Here is an 18,749-nt window from a genome sequence, read left to right as displayed (position 1 = left end):
TAGCGGTGATTTAGATCATCTTTATGAGGCAAGTCCGTTACCAGATCATAAGCTCCTTCCTACAGGACAAGCATCACTATTGCTCGTCTTTGTACTACCTCTAGGCTGCCTAGTCAAAGTGTGAATGAGCTGCTGCAGCTTTGGCATCACCTGGGAGCTTGTCAGAAATGTAGAATCTCAGGTCCTATCCCAAACCTACTGAATCAGGATGTGCATTTAAAAAAAGATCTCCCCTTGGTGATTGTATGCACACTTTTGAGAAAAGCTGTCTTGTTGTACATTCCATTTATTCATTGATTCAATAAATATTGATTAGGGACCTACTCTGTGACAGGGAATGTTCTAGATACTAGAGATACAACAGTAAGCAAAGCAAAGCCCCTGCTTTCATGCAGCTTAAAGCCTGTGAAGGAAACAAAGACCAAGCAAGTGAAGAAGTAAATATGCAATCACGAATGGTGAATACTATGGAGAAAATGAATATGGGGGTGAGAGAAAGAAAAATGGAGGCATTTAAGTTGAATCCTAAAACATAAGAGATAACCAAGGAAAGAGTGATGGGGAAGTATGTAAGGCCAGAGAAACAGCATGTGCAAATTCAAGCTAATGAAGGAGAAAGTGGCCTAATGATGCTGGGGACGTAGTGGGAACCTGAGTGTGGGGGTCACAGAGGCTGTGTGAAGGATCTTGGATTTATTCCGAGGGTAACCCGAAGCTATTGCAGGGGTCTAAGCAGGGGCAGGACATGTTCTGTTTTGCATTTTAAAACATCAGTCTGACTGCAGTATGTGGAATGGATCAGAGGGTGGCAAGAGTAAGAACAGGAAATCTGTTTGGAGACCAGGCAGTATTCCAGATAAGAGGTGATGAAGCCTTAGGCCAGGGCAATGACACAGGAGTTAACGTAAATGAGTTCAAATCATATTCAGGATCGTAACATGATTTGGAAATGGATTTGATACAGGGAACAAGTGAGAGAAAATTGAGGACAAAAATGAGTGCCAGATTAGGGTATCATCATAGTATGCATTACTGGGCTTCTCATCAAATTTTAAAAAGTAAAAGATTTTTTTAATATATATTTTTAAAAAAGCATTTCTATTTTTATCAGATTTGCATGTATTCATGATTTAAAATTTTTTTGAACTATTTGTTTTTATTTTTTTCTGCTTTTTCTCCCCAACCCCCCCCCCCCCCCCCCCCCCCCAGTACGTAGTTGTATATTTTTTAGTTGTGGCTCCTTCTAGTTGTGGCACGTGGGATGCCGCCCCAGCATGGCCTGATGAGTGGTGCCATGTCTGCGCCCAGGATCTGAACCAGTGAAATCCTGGGCTGCCGAAGCAGAGCACATGAACTTAACCACTGGGCCATGGGGCCGGCCTCAGTATTCACAATTTAAAATGATATTACAAGACTAATAATAAAAACAGCAGTCCTCTATCTTCCTTCTCCCTACCTCTCAATTTTGTTCTCTGCAGGCAATCAGTTTTAACTATTTTAGCTGTTTTTCCATATTTCAAAAATAATTACTTCTCTGGACACTCTTGATTTATCAATTTTAAATGTTATGTGTTGATACCCTAGTCTGGAAGATGAAAATCGAGCATTTAGCAATATCCTCACTTTTTTTTCTCTACCACTCTCCCAAAACATTTTAATAAAACATTTGGATTATATCAATATTAGATGCATACTTTTTTGTATTCACATTTTAGACTTTTAGTTATGAAAACTTTCAAATGTGTATAAAATTTCAACAACTGTCAGCACATGGTCTTTCTCATTTCCTCTATATTCCTATCTTCTTTCCTCCTACTCCACACTGGATTGTTTAAAACAAATCCTAGACATCATATAATTTTATCTGTAAATTTTTTAGTGTAATACCTATAAAAGACAAGGACACTTTGTACAACATAGCCACAATACCATCATCATAACTAAAAATAAAATTAACAGTAATTCCTTAATATCATTAAATCATTCAGCGTTCACATTTTCCAATTGTCTAGAAAAAATTTTTAATTAGTTTGCTGGAATCAGGATCTAAATATGATTACATTTGGTTGGTCTCTCTCCTATGTCTCTTTTAATATGTAACTTTTCCTTCTTCTTCTTACTATTGATCTATTAAAAAGAAATGTGGTCATTTATCATGTAGAGTTCCCCACATCCTGGATTTTGCTGATGACATACATGTGGTATCATTTAATGCGTTCCTTTCTCACTTGTATTTCCTCTATACTGGTAGTTTGGTCTACAGCCTTGATCCAATTCAATTTCCATTATTTTGGTAAGAATGCGTCGTATGTGAGACTGCGTATTTCCTATTGCATTGCATTGGGGGCCACATAATATCTGGTTGAATCTCATTTATGACGTTATGATTGATAAGTGAGATCAGATGTTGTCAGCCAGACTGTCTATTCTGAGTTCTCCATCAGCCCTTCACTTACTAGTTTAGCAACCATTGGTGATAATGGCCTAGAATCACTGTTTTAGTACAGGTTGCACGATAGTAATAGTCTAATTCTATCATTCCTTCTACATTTGTTAGTGAAATTCTTCAATAAAGAAGAACACACCTCATTAACCATTTTGTTAACTTGAGGTACAATTTTAAAGGAAAGGCAAGATATATGCTTTATTTTTTTTCCCTCATTTACCAGCTTTCAGAATACGGTAATGAACTGATTCCCTAGATCCTCAGAAATGACCAAAGAGTTCTTTTTTTTGGTCTCATTGTGAACCCATGTGTTTCAGCATATGTGTGTTCTGATCTCCTTTGTCTTTTTGGTGTTCAACTCCCATAATGGAAGCCTTGTACACTGTTGGTGGGAATGTAAATTGATACATCCACTATGGAATAGTATGGAAGTACCTCAAGAAATTAAATAGAACTACCATATGACCCAGCAATTCCACTTCTGGGCGTATATCCAAGGGAAACAAAATCATTACCTTGAAGAGATATCTGTACTCTCCTGTCTATTGTAGCATTATTCACAATAGCCAAGGTATGGAAGCAACATAAGTGTCTGTTGATGGATGAATGGATCAAGAAAATGTGATATAGATATACAATGAAGTATTATTTGGCCTTAAAAAATAGGGAAATCCTGCCATTTGCAACAACATGGATGAAGCTGGAGGGCATTATGCTCAGTGAAATAAGCCAGGAAGAGAAAGACAAATACTGCATGAAATCATTTATATGTGAAATCTAAAAAAAAAATCAAATATATAGAAACAAAGTAGAATGGTGGTTGCCAGGGGCTGGAGTGTAGGGGAAATAGGGAGAGGTTGATAATAGGGTACGAACTTTCGATGAATAAGGTCTGAGGATCTAATGTAAAACATGATGACTATAGTTGATAACGTTGTATTATATAATTGAAATTTGCTCAGATAGTAGAACTTATGTGATCTTCCGCTCCCCCCCAAAAAAGAGAAAGTTATTATGTGAGGTGATGGATGTATTAATTAACTTGATGGTAGAAATCTTTTCACGATGTATATGTAGATCAAATCATCATGTTGTACACTTTACATGTCTAACAATTTTGTCAATTACTTCCATAAAGCTGAAAACAAAGCTCATAAAGAATTATCCCAGGTTGTACCAACAAGCATCTCTTCGAGGTGGCTTCTGTGCCCTTTGACATTACCTCAGCACTTCACTAGCTTCATTGCTTTCTGGTGAGTGTGCATATTTTTATGACTACATTAACTTTGTTCACTACAGAACCAAGTAGTATGCTATAATTATATTTCCTTTCTTCTAGTTAACATTTGCCTCATTATTTTAATTATTTAGTTTTAGATTTGCAAATCATCTCAAAGAATAGTAAAATCACTCTTCATATGGTAATATTTCAGTTTGATTTCCAATTTCCCTTCTCTCTGCCTAGTCCCACTGAGGTCTTTCTCCTACAGCCTCTGTCCTCCTACTCCTTTCTGGACTGGTTTCTTTCTGGGATTGCTGCAAGCTGTTCCCTCCTTTCACTGTCATCCTGAGAAATACTCTCACCACTCTTCTGTTTTGAATGTCTTGTTTTAGCTTCCTTGATTTACACTCTTATTTTGATGGAACATATCTTGCAGTAGCTGTCTGAGAATGGGGACATGAAAGATTGAGATGTTTATTTTTGAAAATATCTTTATTTTAATCTCATACTTGGTTAAAAATGTATCTAGATATATAGTTGTAAACTAATAATTTTTTTTCATAATTATAAAGACATTACTTCATTGCATTCTAACCACTAGTGCAGCAGTAAAGAAAAACAATTTCTGATGCATTGTGTATGACTTTTAAAAATCTCTCTTTGGAGCCCTTGGGATCTTTTCTTTATTCCTGATGTATGAGATTTCATGCTGATGTGTTTTGTTGTGAGTTTTTTTCATTTGTTGAGCTGGAAACAATATGCCTTTTAATATATAAACTTGTGTCCTTTAGTTCAGGAAATGTTTGTGCATTACTTCTTGATAATTTTCTCCCCTCCATTTTCTCTGCTTTCCTTTGCAAAAGGCCTTTGAGAATTAGATTAATCTTATATTTATTTTTGTCCTCACTGGTTTTCCATGTCTTTAAGTTTTTTTTCTTGGAAATATCTTAAACTTAATCTATTAACTCTTCCATTAAAAAATTAACTTTGACAATCAGGTATTTTTAACTTTTAAGATCTCTGCTTTCTGATTGTCCTCTTTGTAGCATCCTGGTTTTGCCTCATGGATGCAATATCTGTCCTTATCTGAGAGAATACTATAAAGCTTTCTCTTTCTTTTTAAAATTCTCTCTCCTTTGTTGTCTCTATTCCTTCAGGTTCATTTTTGTTTGTTTTGGCCTTTGTATTTCTTGTTGGAGCTTCTTTAAGTATCTGATGATCCTTAGCAATCCATTTATTTATTTTTACATTGTGGTTGTGTTACAATTTTATTAAGGTACTATTGAAATGAAATAAACTGCACATATTTAAAGTAGACAATCTGATTGTTTTTCACGTATGTATACAGCCCTGAAACCATCAGCACAACCAAGGTAATAGAAATGTCCATCTTCCAAAAAGTTTCATTTTGCATTGTTGTAATTTCTCCCTTGCTACTCCCCATCTCCCGCTCCCTTACCCCCTCCTCGGGCAACCACCGAAGTGCTTTTTGTTGCTGTAGGTTTGTTTGTATTTTCTAGAATTTTATATAAATGGAATCATATAGAATGCACTCTTTGGTGTCTTTTCATTCAGGATAATGATTTTGTGATTTACCTGCGTTCTAGATCAATAGTTCTTTCCTTTTTATTGCTGGGGAGTAGTTCGTTGTGTGACTATACCAAAATGTGTTTAGCCATTCACCTATTAATGGACTTTTGGGTAGTTTCCACTTTGAGGCTATTACAATTAAACCTGCTACAAATATTATACACAAGTCTTTGGGTTGACAAATGTTGTTCTTCCTTCTTGCTTAAATATGTAGGAGAGCGCTAGGAAGTCCAGTAATTTCTATCAGTGAGATGCTACAAAGCTGACTGGAGGCTCCATGTGTGGACACGGCTTGCCAACTGGTGGGTTTCACTGTAAGGTTAGGGGGTAGGACCTAGGTCATTGACTTGAGAGACTCTCAATTTGTGGTCTTTTTTCTCTTGTGGCTTCAGTCTTTCCAAAGAAAAATTCTCTGATATTTTCCTCAAGGAGTGAACATTCATGGTTGACAGTAAGTCGAGTTTAGAATCAAGAAGGATTAGAATGTAACCAGTTTTTCCTGTTTTTAATTTGGTGTTTCAGTTCTTCCCTTTGTGGCAATTGGTTTCCACAGATCCAGGATCTATCTGGTTTCACTTGTCCAGATATTAAATTGCTGTTGGAGTAAGGGAAGATGGTTACCCAGATGCTTGGAGGGAAGTACAGGCAGGTTTCTCTTAAAGTTTATATAGGACTATACATGTATAAAAATCCTAAGCTCTAAGTCTTATCAGCCCTTGCTTCTGAATTATCTGGGGTCTAAAACTCCCTAGACTTTTACAGGCACTGTGGAGCAATTCGGCTTCCTTCTTGTTAATGTGCTCTTAGCGTTGTGGAGACTGAAAAGTAAGTCATTACCTCTCCTCAGTCTTTTTTTCTGTCTTCCAAATATGCATGGCTATCTTCAGCCTGTAATTGTTTTTTTTCTCATTCTCTTTGTCCCTCTCTATTCACACACTTTTTATTTCTTTACTGCCATTTTAATATTGCCATGGTTAAGTGAAGTGTAATGTTACATGTTAATTCCTTCGGGAAGTATCCTGTCGCTTTGGTAGGTATTTGGGATTCTGTTCCAACAAGATTTGCTTTTTACTTTCTTTTAAAATTTTTCAATATTGTTCATTTCCTATTCATAGACTTCATACTTTAGAGTTAATTTTTGATTATAAAATTTTAGAAATAAATCAAAAGTTGGAAAATGTGAACTAGTGATAAAGAAAATACAAGATATAAAATTGTCCACATACAAAATATTTGCATATAAAATAGAACACATAGAAATAGTAATAGTTTTTGTGTTGGAGTACTAGGTTGTGGCTGACTTTTCTGTAAGCATTTTTTATGTTGCTACATAGTTTTAAAAATATCTTGTTAATGGATTGCCACACATAGCATGGTTCTAATATTTTCAGAGGGGAAAATTGTGTTTTTACATCTGTGCGACTTGGTATCAAATAATAGTTTTTCTATTCTACTCCACCATGAAGAGTTAAGCAGGATTATTTTCTATGCAAAAAGCTACAAATTAGCAACCTGGGTGACTTCTCCAACACACAGTTTCACGTCTTTGTATCACAGAATCACTTTGCAGGAAAACCGTCTAGAACTGCCATTGTTTTCACCACAAATAGTCATTCTTCCCTATCATCCTTTAAAACGTAGCACCAGAATGTTTAAGTCCCTAAAGTGAAAAATGCCTTTCCAACACCCTCTTTACAACTACTCTTGACAGATTCAAAACCTGTGAGTAATATTTTGAAGAGAAAGGAGCCGACCCCCCACCCCGCCCACTGAAGTCCAGGGGAGTGTCAGCAATTCCTTCCCTCTTAGAACTTCATTCTACTTTTATGCTTTTGTGGGGAGTTCAGCATTTAATGGTTTGCATCTTCATATTTTAAGAGTTTCTCAAGAAACAATCCTAACAAAGAACATGTGTTCTTTCTATATTGTTTTAATATTTTGAAAAATGATGCATTTTTAAGGACTTCTAAGATCCCGTTACCTAAAACATGTGGATTAGGTGCTTTTGAAAGGCCTAAGTCCCCCCAATCAAACAAAAAAAGCACACACAAAAATGAATGATAATCTCTGACTTAGAAGAGACTGTAAGGAAAATTTAATTTACTCTCCTTTAATGTTTGAATTATTCTTTGAATATATGTGGAGCATCCACTGGGTACTAAACCCCTAAGTATACTCTAGTTGGGGATTTGGGCAACTAAACAGAAAATTACAATGATGTTTTGATCGTGTTGGAAAAAACTACCACAAACTGACTGATTTAAACAACAGAAATTCATTGACTCCCTGTTCTAGAGTCTGAAAGTCTGAGACAAGATGTCGGCAGGATTGGTTCATTCTGAGGGCTGTTCCATGCCTCTCCCCAGCTTTTGGTGGTTTGCTGGCAATCTTTGGTGTTCCTTGGCTTATAGAAGCATCTGTTCAGTTCTCCAAGAAAAAATCGTCGACCAAGAATCCTGAACCTAGCAAACTATCTAAAATATAAGGGTAAAAGAAAATGTTTCAGACTCCTATCACGGTCCTCATTTCCACGTGGCGTTCTCTCTGTGTGCGTGTCCCTTTGTCCAAATTTCCCCTTTTTATTAAGACACCATATCGTATTAGGGTCCCAAACTCCCTCAGTACTACTTCATCTTAACTAATTAGATCTTCAATGATGCTGTTTGCAAACATGGTTACATTGTGAGGTACTGTTAGAAGTTCAACATATGAATTTTGGGGGATACAATTCAACCCATAACAGTTATTTTTTAGAAATTCTATGATTTTTGTTTGTTTTAAATTCCCTCCTATAACTCAATAGGTTTGTTTTAAAACCTTTCTCAGGGTAGGAGTTTCTTTCATTGTTTTGTGGTTAAACAATGTTTTCTTTATTATTTCCACTTTGACTTTATTAAATTTTTCCTGACCTAATACATGATCAATTTTAGTAAGCGTTCTATAAGCACTTGAAAAAAAGCCATATTTTCTAATTCGGGTACAAAAATTCAATATACATATGTCCATGTCATTAACGTTATTGGAAATGTTATTTAAGCCTTCAAATCTGTTTTTTTTTCCCTTTTCTTCTTGCTATGTTTGGACTGAGAGGAGAATGAAAATCCTACTACTTGAGTGTTTCTACCTATTTACCTTTGCATCTCCTGCATTTTCTGCTTTATGAAATTGCCTCACTCACTGGGTGCATGGAAACGTGTAACACTTATATCTTCACTGTGAATTGTTCCCTTTAGTACCTCTAAAGTACCTTTCTATCTTCTCCAATGCTTTTTGCTCTGAATTCTACCTCGTCGGATATTATGATCATAACTCCTGCTTTTTCTTTCTTTCTCTTTTCTTTTTCGTATCGACTATGCATGTAATTGCCTATTCTTTTATTTTATTCTTTCTGAATAACTTTGTATTTCGTGTGTCTCTTACACACAGCATAAAGTTGGGATTTGTTTTGTAAGTTATCTGAAAAACTCTTCCTTTTAGTAGGTAAATTAAGCCCATGTATTTCTTGATATAATAGATATGTTTGGGCTTAGTTTTGTCATATTAATAGTAACATTCATTCTATAATGCTTAATATTATGATACTTTGCCCCAAGCATTTTATGTATATTATCTCATTTAATCCTTATACAAATCCTCATTTTTTAATAATGATGGAACCGAGGTACAGAGAGGATAGTAACACACCCAAGGTCACAGAGGGAGTAGTGGTAGAGCTGGGATCCAAATTTAGTCTGGTTCCTGAATGCTTTCTCTTATCTACTACGTTACACAGCCTCTCAATTTTGTGCCTTCCATACTACTTCTGAGTAATTTCCCCAAATCTCTTTTCCAGTTCACTAATTATCTCTTTTACCTGTATCTGATATGCTGTTACCTATTCAATGAGTTTTTAATATCAAAGATTAAGTTGTTTTAGTTCTCAATACTTCTTGGTCAATTTAAAAATAATCCATGTTTTACGTCTTTAATCATCTTGTACATGGTCAGTTAATACTGTGTATCTGATAATTTCAGCATATGAATTTCCTTGGAAATTTAATTGCTATTTTTGTTTCTGACAACTCTCGGTTGTGATGGCTTGATTTGTGTTCATAAGATCATATGTTCTTGAACTCAGTCTGTGGGAATCCTAACAACCCATATTGGGGATATTCCCTTAGAGAGGACATGGTTGTGTCTGTCACTATCCAGAATTTACCAACATTTGAGATCACCTTCTATGGAGGGTCCAGGGTATTAGAGGAGACCCACATTAGCTCCCCGATCTTGAGACAGATACAAAGCTTAGGACTTCAAGATCTCAGGACTTCTATCAGTATTTGTTCTATTTGTTCCCAGGGCAACTCTCTTTCATGTGCTGCTTCCTCATGGCTCACTGCTCAGATTTCAGTTCATTGCCTTCCCCCTCACATTTTGAGGTTTCCTTTCCTTCTTGTGAGCTTAGCCATGCCTTAATAAATATGTTCATCTTAATTTATCCAGGGTCTAGCTGTCTTTTAGTGGGAGTACAACTTCATTCTACAGCAGCAGAACTGTGTGTTCATATTCTAAAGACTTCTGAGCTATAGAGCCAAATTCCCCTCTAGAAAGGTTGTGCTAATCTGCACTCCTTTTGAAGTGTATTAGTCTATCTGTTTATCCTTAAATTTGCCAACATAGAATATTATTTAGAAATAAATACCCTTGAGTCATATGATAAAGGAAAGTAGCATCTTTCTGTTAACTTGAATTTTTTTTGATTACTAGTGAAGTTTAAAATTTTAAAGTGTGTTTTTAAGCAATTTATTTTTTAGTTATCTGGAAATATGGATTTGGATATCAGGATTGGTCTGACCTAGAGATGTGGATAATTTTAGACATGGGTTATATAATCCAAAAAGAGCATGGACAAAAGAATAAAGGCAAACTATATCTTGGGAGACATCAAAATTTACGAGTCATATGCAGGAATAGGAGCCAGCCAAAAAGATGAAAGTGCTCAAACTTGACTTACCGTGAGACAAAAGTAATGTCAGAAGTTGAGTTCAGGGAAAGTTCCAAGAAGGAAAGCTTGGTATGAATGTCACATGATACAGATAAATCACACAGGATGAAGACTAAAAAATTGAAATTGGAAGTCAGCAAGTAAAAGTTTACTGATGACTATAGGTGGGATGCTTTCAGTACGTGGTAAGGACAGCAGTAAATATAATGGGATAGTGTAACAGTTCTGAAATGTTACTGATAGAGATCAATGGATTTTATATTGAGAATCAAGGATACTTTTAAGACTATGATGGGAAAAATGGGCATTTTTTTTCTTGAAAATGTGCACTTGAACATACATTCTAAATTTTTAGCACAATATCGAGACATTCATGTTTCCTTTGACAACCTTCTTTTTTATGGATTCACCTACTGTAGCCTCATTGAAGAGGTTTGATCATACAGGGAAGGAGAAAGACAGACCAATAGCTTCAGGAGAGGTTAGGGTTAGGTTAAGATAATGGGAAAAATACCTGGCACTTACTAACATGTTCTATAAACGTTGATTTTCCAGCAGAAGAGGAGAGTTTGGTGAGACAGGAGAGAGAAAAGATTGTTGTTGGCATAATGTCCCCAAAGAACTGGGAGGCAATGCGATCCTGAGTGTAGTGGAGAGGTTAGTTTTCTAGGAAGGAGGTAAGTGGAGATTAGAAATGTATGTTTATTCAGAATCTGCTTTGTGTCAGGCATTGTGTTAGAAAATTTTTGTACAATATCTCACTCAATCTTCAAACAACCTTGTGAAGTAGGAAATGTTGACTTTTACAGATGAGCATTTGAATGTTTCAAGAGTATATAACTTTTCAAATTCATGTTAGAAAGTGACAAGGAGAAGAGTCTAACCTCCATATGTCACACACCAAAGCTGCCACATGACTGGAACAGCTATGCAGAAGTTAAGGAATTAATTCTTTTAACTAAGGTTAGAGTTTGAGGGGAGGTAAATTTGGGACATCTGAGTCTCTATTTTCATTGTCAAATGGCAGAAAATGATCAATGGAGCATGGCCTTCTCCTCTCTACTGACTTGTCAGTAATGTCCCTTCGTTACCTGAAGAGGCAGCACACAGATTTGCAGCCACACACTTGGCCCCGTGCCCTGCCCTCCTCTAGGTCTGACAGCATGGGAAGCTGGGATTGGACCAATCCTCTGGGAAGAGCCAAATTGTCCACAGGAGATTTTCAAATATGAGCTAAGTGAAAAGAGAGAACAAAAAGAACATAATCAAGTCCATCAGAGCAATCACATCTTATCTCCTACCAAAGCAAGCAAGCTTTGATTTTACTGTTGGTTTTTTCTCCTGAGCACCATCCAGAAAGTACTGAAAGAGCCCGTGAACTTTCCGTGTTGTAAAAGCCTTAGGACTAACCCTTTTTCCCTCGACACAATATTTCTCTTCATCTTGGTTCAGAAGATCTTTAGCTCTTTGAAATATTATTTATATTTTTTTGTTTTGTTTTATATTTAGGAACCCTTTAGAATAATATTACTTCCTGTTGTTTATATATGAGTTTTATTGCAGTTTGATCTAATGATAAGTAACTTCCAACCTAAGTAGATACGTGATAAAATTAACTGGCTCCAAATAGTTATTTCTTATAGTTATGAGTACTGTGGTTGGATCTAATTAGATAGATGAATTTGAAGTGATAATGTGTATAGTCAAAAGGACTCTGATTAGGATCTGATTATTTAAACAGATCTTATAACGATTTAAGAGGAATACCCTGTGATTATGTTGTAGCCCCGCTCAGAGAAGTTGCATGTAATTAAAGTTGAAATCTAGCTATTTTACATCCATCCTTAAAAAGTTTAATAGCTTATGCCAAAAATTCCTTTAAAGATTAGTGGTTTTACTTTAAGTGTAAATTGATTGGTTGACAAAATTGCCAAGCTCACTGAGATATTTTTGCCTACATCCCCCCATACTCCTCCACCCCGACGGAAAAGGTTAACCAACCAAAGAACCAACCAAACATGTTAGAGCAACAGGGAAAGAGTACTTTTATTTTAATACATTTTAGCATAAATGGATTGAAAATATTTATTGCATTATGCTTTTGGCTGTGGGTAGAAGAGTCAACGCTTACGTATTCTGAACAAATATTTTGAGTTTCAGAGGCCCATAGCAACAAAATTCTCTCTATAAATAACAGATGACAGGCAAAAAGGAGTGTTTATATGTGGCAGCCTTGAAGGACTCATTGATGATGACTTGTGTTTTTGGACACACCCACACTCACCCATAGTAGCATCCTTAATAGGAAGATCCTATTGTTCAATCCTAAATGTTCAATTTAGAGATTCTCTCAGTCCGATGACCTTATTGAAATCAGGCGAAGGCAGAGAAATAGAGTAATGATCCAGTTACTGGGAAAATAGAACAGGATTAATTGGATTTTACTAACTATGGAGTTGGAGTCAATAGACTAAAGCCCCTTAGGGCTTTTAATTGCTTGAATCTGTTAAAATTTTATCTACTTGCTACCATCCGCCCCTCCTGGTCTTTCTTCTCTTTGCATTTCCAAAGGTAAGTTCAGTTCGAAAGATGTAGGTCTTGACTGAGGTACTTGGTGAGGTGAAATTCTAACCTGTTAATTTGTGAAATGAAATAGCAGACCTTCCTTTTTTAAGGTTATCTTTAAATGCAAAGGGAGGAAAGAGCAGGCGGTGGATGGTAGTAATTAGACAAATTCTAAGAGGCTTCAGCCATTAAAAGCCCCAAGGGATTTTAGTCTTCTAGCTCCATATGTGACAACGTGGATGAACCTGGGGGCCATCACGCTATGTGAAATAAGCCAGTCACAGAATGACAAATACCACATGATTTCACTTATACAAGGTACAAAAATAGTTAAACTTATAGAAACAGGATAGAATGGTGGTTGCCAGGGACTGGGAGGAGGGGGAAACGAAGAGCTGCTGATCCACGGGTATAAAGTTCCAGTTATACAAGATGAGTAAGTCCCAGAGATCTGCTGCACAACATTGTGCTTATTATAGTTAACAATACTGCATTGTGTACTTAGAAATTTAAGAGGGTAGATCTCATGTTAAGTGTTCTTACCAAAAAAAAAAAAAAGAGAAGAAATAAAAGTAAAATGTGCAGTGCTAAAAGCAAGACAAAACAAAACAAAACACCCCAGCAGACCTTTCAAAGTAGTGAGAGTTAAGAGGCTGACGCAATGGGAGGTCTAACATTTTCCATAAGAATAGGGGTATCGGGAGGCATCTTGAATCCTCTCAATCTGTCCTTCAGAGTTTGTCCCAAGATTTTGTTTAGATCGCTAACTGTCAAGCCTTCTTTGAAACCCAGGAGAAAACCTTCTAAGGCCAGTTTCAAATCAGTACAAACGAAGACCCCAAGGCCCAGGGGATGTTGATGGGTTTACATGGCGTGCGTCTGACCTCAGGTATTTGGGGGCATGGTAAAGCTTTGTGTTGGTGCACTTCGTAGACTCCCGTGATCACTCGTTCCTTCCCAAGCTTTTACAATTTTGCTAGTAATGTTTATAAGTATTGTAACATATTTTCAAAAAAATGCTAGATACCACATGTGTGATGCTCATGGAGATCATTTGAACTCTCCTGAGTGGGATTTTTCTTTAGCAGGTTTGACGTTGGCCCAGGAATATGTTGCAGGTGGTCCACAGACCACACTTTGAGAAATTGAACTAATCAAACAAGACAACTTGCTCTTTGTTCCTGATACACCTTGAACTTTGTGACCTCCAGGTTTGTGCCTCTCATGTTATGGAACACATTTGCCATGTCATGCAGTTGTTGATGTGTCTTATCTGTTGGCATCTAAACTGCTTGAAAGTGAGGGCTACTACTTGCCAACTTCTCATTTACCCAATGCCTCTTAGCAGAGTGCCTCATACACATTTAGGCACCTTGTTCTTACAGTGTGCTGGTTAAGAGCTATGGCTTCGGAGGCTGACAAATTTGGGTTGGAATCCAGCTTGTGTGACCTTGGGCAAATTAATCTCTCAAAATCTCTTTTATAACACTGGATAACAACAGTTATCTTGTACAATTATGCAATAATTAAATGACAACGCGTATAAAACATCTTACACAGTGTCTGGAACATCATAAGGTAGCAATTTTATGAGGAAAAATTTTCAATCACCCTGTATATGCTCATTAAAGAAACATAGAAAATATAGGTAAGCAAAAATATTGAAATAAAAACCAAGCTAATCTCATCCCCTAGAGAAAATAAAACATAACATTTTGATGAATATCCTCCCAACATTGATTTTTAATCTACATATATGTCTGCATATAGATTTAAAGTGACATCATACAATTCAGACCATTTTTGTAACATGCCTTTTGTTGTTTAAGAACATGCTATGAATACTTTTCCATGCCAATAATAACCTTGTAATTTTAAACACCACATTTTATCCTATTTCATATGTATAAAATAAACAATCCCCTATTGTTGCACATTCTGCTTTTCTCTGTAGTGTTTTTTTTTTTTTTGTATTTTACTGAAACAAAGCTGTGGTGAATATTCCTTTGTACATTATTCTGTATATAATTAATTTTTGCTTAAGTCAATCTTTTTAGAAGTGAAGTTGTCAGGTCAAGGACTTTACATTTTTGAAGATTTGATACCTACTGCTAAATTGTCATTGTAATGTTGTATCATTTATGCTTTCATCATCAATGAATGAAAGATCTTTGCCAATGTTGAGTGTTATAATAGAGAAACCTGTGATGACTTGAAATAGTAACTCATTTGCGTTTTAAAATTCACTCTCAATTCAGCAAAGACTAATGGGCGTCTTTTCTGTTCCAGGCACTGAATTGGGTCATGGTGGGAAGGGGAAGATGACTCAGAAGTGAGCAAGACAGATTGGGTTCCTGCTTTGATGGAGCTTGAAGTCTAGCAGGCTTAAGGTGTGAATGATATGACGTCACTTTAGATCGACATTAAACACATGGCAATTAAAGGTGTGATAACATAGGACATATCTAAAGCAGTTTTAATTTAGGCCAGGGTGTTAGATCAGATCTGAAGTGACACTTACAAATGAGCAGCAGTTAGCGGAGCTAGGAAGGGAAGGCGGTGTAGGACAGCATGGAAGTAAGAGCTTTCCAGACTGGCCAATGCTTGAGGAACTGAAAAAATATACCATGGCTGTGCATGGACTACAGCGGGATGATTGAAGACGATATGTGAGAGTTAGCTGGGGGACAGATCACATAAGGCCTTGGAAGGCATGTTAAGATTGAGGACTTTATTTTAAAGATAGGATTTTTCCTGTTGTAAGAGATAATTCTAATCGTACTTTGGGAATGGATTACCAGAAAACAAGGCGTCACATGGGGAGACAGGGTGGAAAGCAGCAGTGTGGAACAGGGTGGCTTGAGGAAGGTGTTATTCAGAACTCTTTGGTCACAAGTAACCAAACCAGCTTTATGCAAAAGGGAGAATTTGTTGACTCGTAACCAAAAGATTAAAAGTAAAAGTTTTATCCGGGCCTTAGGGACAACGGAAACCCAAAACTTCTTCCATGTGGCTAAAAACAAGGCCAGAGGTAGCTCTTATAATGTAAATCTTACTATTTCAGCATCCAGAAAGGGGCAGACTCATATTTTTAATGAGTTAAAAAAACTAATAGAGGAGCTGGCCCAGTGGTATAGTGGTTAAGTTCGCACACTGGGCTTTGGTGGCCCAGGCTTCACTGGTTCAGATCCCTGGCGGGGACATACACAGTGCTCATCAAACCATGCGGTGGCAGTATCCTATATACAAAATAGAGGAAGGTCGGCACAGATGTTAGCTCAGGGACAATCTTCCTCACACACGCACACAAATAAATAAAATTTATTAATTAAAAAATACTAAGTGGGCTCTTAATAACAGAAAGAAGTGGAAAGGGTGCCAGAAATTCAAAACAATGAATGTCCATTACAGAGTAGGGACAAGTGAATGGATTCAGCAGAAATGGAGTCAAATCAATAGGACTCAGCAATTCATTGCATATGGGAAATGAGAGGGAGAATGGAATCTAGGATGACTCCAAAATTGCTGGTTCAGATAGTTTTGTACAGATGTTTGAAATGTTTACAAAATATCCAAGTCGACACATTCAGAGGACAACCGGATAAAAGAGTCTGATGTTTGGGTCTTTATAGATGATGATGGGGACAATAGGAATAGGTAAGACTCTACAGGGATAGCATGGAGAAGGGAAGGGCAATAACAGAGCCTTGAAAATTGCCAGCATTTAGCGAGTGGGCAGAAGAAGAGCATCTGAAGAGACGAAGGAGGAGCAGATAAAGAGGAAGGAAATCCATGGAAGATAGTATGATTATTAATATAAATGGACAAATTGAATTGATATTAAACTCAAGTGATAAAAATGTCTTCTGGCTTTGGTCTCTTGTGGTTGATAAATGACTCAAAGTACAGTAAGGGTAGGAGTGAGGGATGATACAGAATGTGGTGTCACGAAGCCAAGGGGAGAGAATATTTTTTTTAAAAAAGGAATGGGGAGTGCTCCTCAGTGTCCAATATTGTTAAGAGGTGAAGAAAAAGAAGACTAAAAGGTAGACATCGAAGGAGGCCAGCTCAGTGGCTTAGCGGTTAAGTTCGTGCCCTCCTCTTTGGTGGCCCAGGGTTTGCTGGTTTGGATCCTGGGCATGGACCTACGCACCACTTATCAAGCCATGCTGTGGCAGGCGTCCTACATATAAAACATAGGAAGATGGGCACAGTTGTTAGCTCAGGGCCAATCTTCCTCAGGAAAAGAGGAGGATTGGCAATGGATGTTAGCTCAGGGCTAATCTTCGTCACTGAAAGAAAAAAAAAGTAGACATTAAATCTAGCAACACTGAGTTCACTGGAGACCCTGATGAAGGATTTTAGTGCAGTAGTTTGGCTGGAAGCCAAAGTGGTTGAGAAATGAAATGAACAAATAAAGATAGTGATTACAGAAGATTTGTTGAAAAACTTCTTAGAAGTTTACCTTTTGAAAAATACAGTAATTAACTTCTATTTATTCTTTTGTGAATGTCTTTCTATTTTTTGTCTGTGTTTCTATTGATGGCATATCTTTCTTATTGATAGGAAAGTGCTATTTATATAAGGCTATGCATAGATGGTTCAGGTGTTCACAGATTCTTATTTGCTATTAATAACCTTAATTTTTTTCTTTATTGCTGTTCTAAATTTTAACTTCTCAATGTAGGTATTTTGCATCTAGTTTTATGTTTAGAAAGCCCTTTTCCTTCATCATAGCATATAAATAGTCACAAAAATTTTCTTCTAGAACTTTTTTTGAATTTTGTTTGGGTTATGGAATAAAGTGGGAATTTACTTTTTTTCTTATGGTAATCAACTATCTCAAAGGAAAGTAATAATAATAAATAATTTAGTTGAAGTGATAATAAAAATAAAGGGACAAAAGACTCATGTGGCTTGATCATTCGTGGCTTGACACAAAACTCAATGAGCATTGGGCCTGAGGATGGGGGACAATACACGTAAATACCTGTTTATTCTGACAGTCTGAAGACATGCTACAGTAAAGTGAGACCAGTCATTCATTTAGTCATATTTGATTTGGTTGAGATCTCTTGTATCCACATTATTGTACTACCTAATGGTGTGTATGCCATACACATTTGAAACTCAACACCAAGTAGGAATTGCGAGTGTAAAAATAAGGTAAAACCATAGTCCTGGGCCACAGGGAAACTTAAATATTGTTGAGACATATGCACGTGAAGCAATAAATGTGCCTGATCAGCTAAGATACATGCTAATTGTGAAGTACAGACAATTGTTTGCAAGTGGAGTTAGAAAAGCTGATGAAATGGTCTGAGTGTACCCCTTCATTCCAATGCCCAGGGCACTCTTTGTGCCCTGTAAGTACCAAAAGAAATTGTGTTTGGCCAGGTAGATCAACTTAGGCTAATTTACGTACCATTGACAATGAAGTTTTAAGCAAGTTTTCTTTAAAGTTGTTTCACTTTCAACAATCAGTTTCTTTGCAATTCAAGTTTCCGAAAGAATGACAACTCCTCTGTATCTTGACACTCTTCATCTTTCAAAATGATAGTCTTGACAGATGTGCTATAAAAGTGGCTTTCTTCCTGTGGTTTGAAATAAGTCTGAACTTAGGATCATTCATGTTACTAAGAGCTTCCCACAAGGAAGGAAAGGAAACGTTGTAGTTTATGTAGGTGGATTTACATCGGCAATTACTGCAAAATACAATGAACCTACTATTAATGACACAATGGCGTGTGTATGGCTTGCTAGCTCATTTGGTTTCCAGATAAAGTGCTTTGGAAAACATGGAGGTTTCTTTCATAGTGCAGGAGAGCAGATAGCCTTGGTAATATCTTTGCAAATTCAGGATATACAGTATTTGATGATGTTGGAGTTTGGGTCTCACAACTGGCCAAATTCCAGTCAAAGGGAGGTTGCTTCGGAATCTA

General features: G+C 36.7%; 1 protein-coding gene across 4 annotated transcripts in view; it reads left to right on the top strand.

Moving 5' to 3' along the window:
* The window catches only part of SLCO1A2 (solute carrier organic anion transporter family member 1A2), a 117,859-nt gene that overhangs the window by 28,937 nt on the left and 70,173 nt on the right, over positions 1–18,749 (top strand). The window contains exons 1-2 of one of the 4 annotated variants that reach the window (XM_070494221.1): positions 13,893–14,018; positions 15,097–15,197. The exons of the other annotated variants lie outside the window; for them this stretch is intronic. The gene's annotated coding sequence lies outside the window, so the exon portion shown is untranslated. Of the gene's footprint in view, positions 1–13,892; positions 14,019–15,096; positions 15,198–18,749 lie in introns of those variants that run through there. 4 annotated transcript variants of the gene reach the window in all.

This window comes from Equus asinus, chromosome 22 (genome assembly GCF_041296235.1).
Source record: "Equus asinus isolate D_3611 breed Donkey chromosome 22, EquAss-T2T_v2, whole genome shotgun sequence".
Lineage (NCBI taxonomy): Eukaryota > Metazoa > Chordata > Mammalia > Perissodactyla > Equidae > Equus > Equus asinus.
This window is presented reverse-complemented; position numbering and strand designations above follow the sequence as displayed.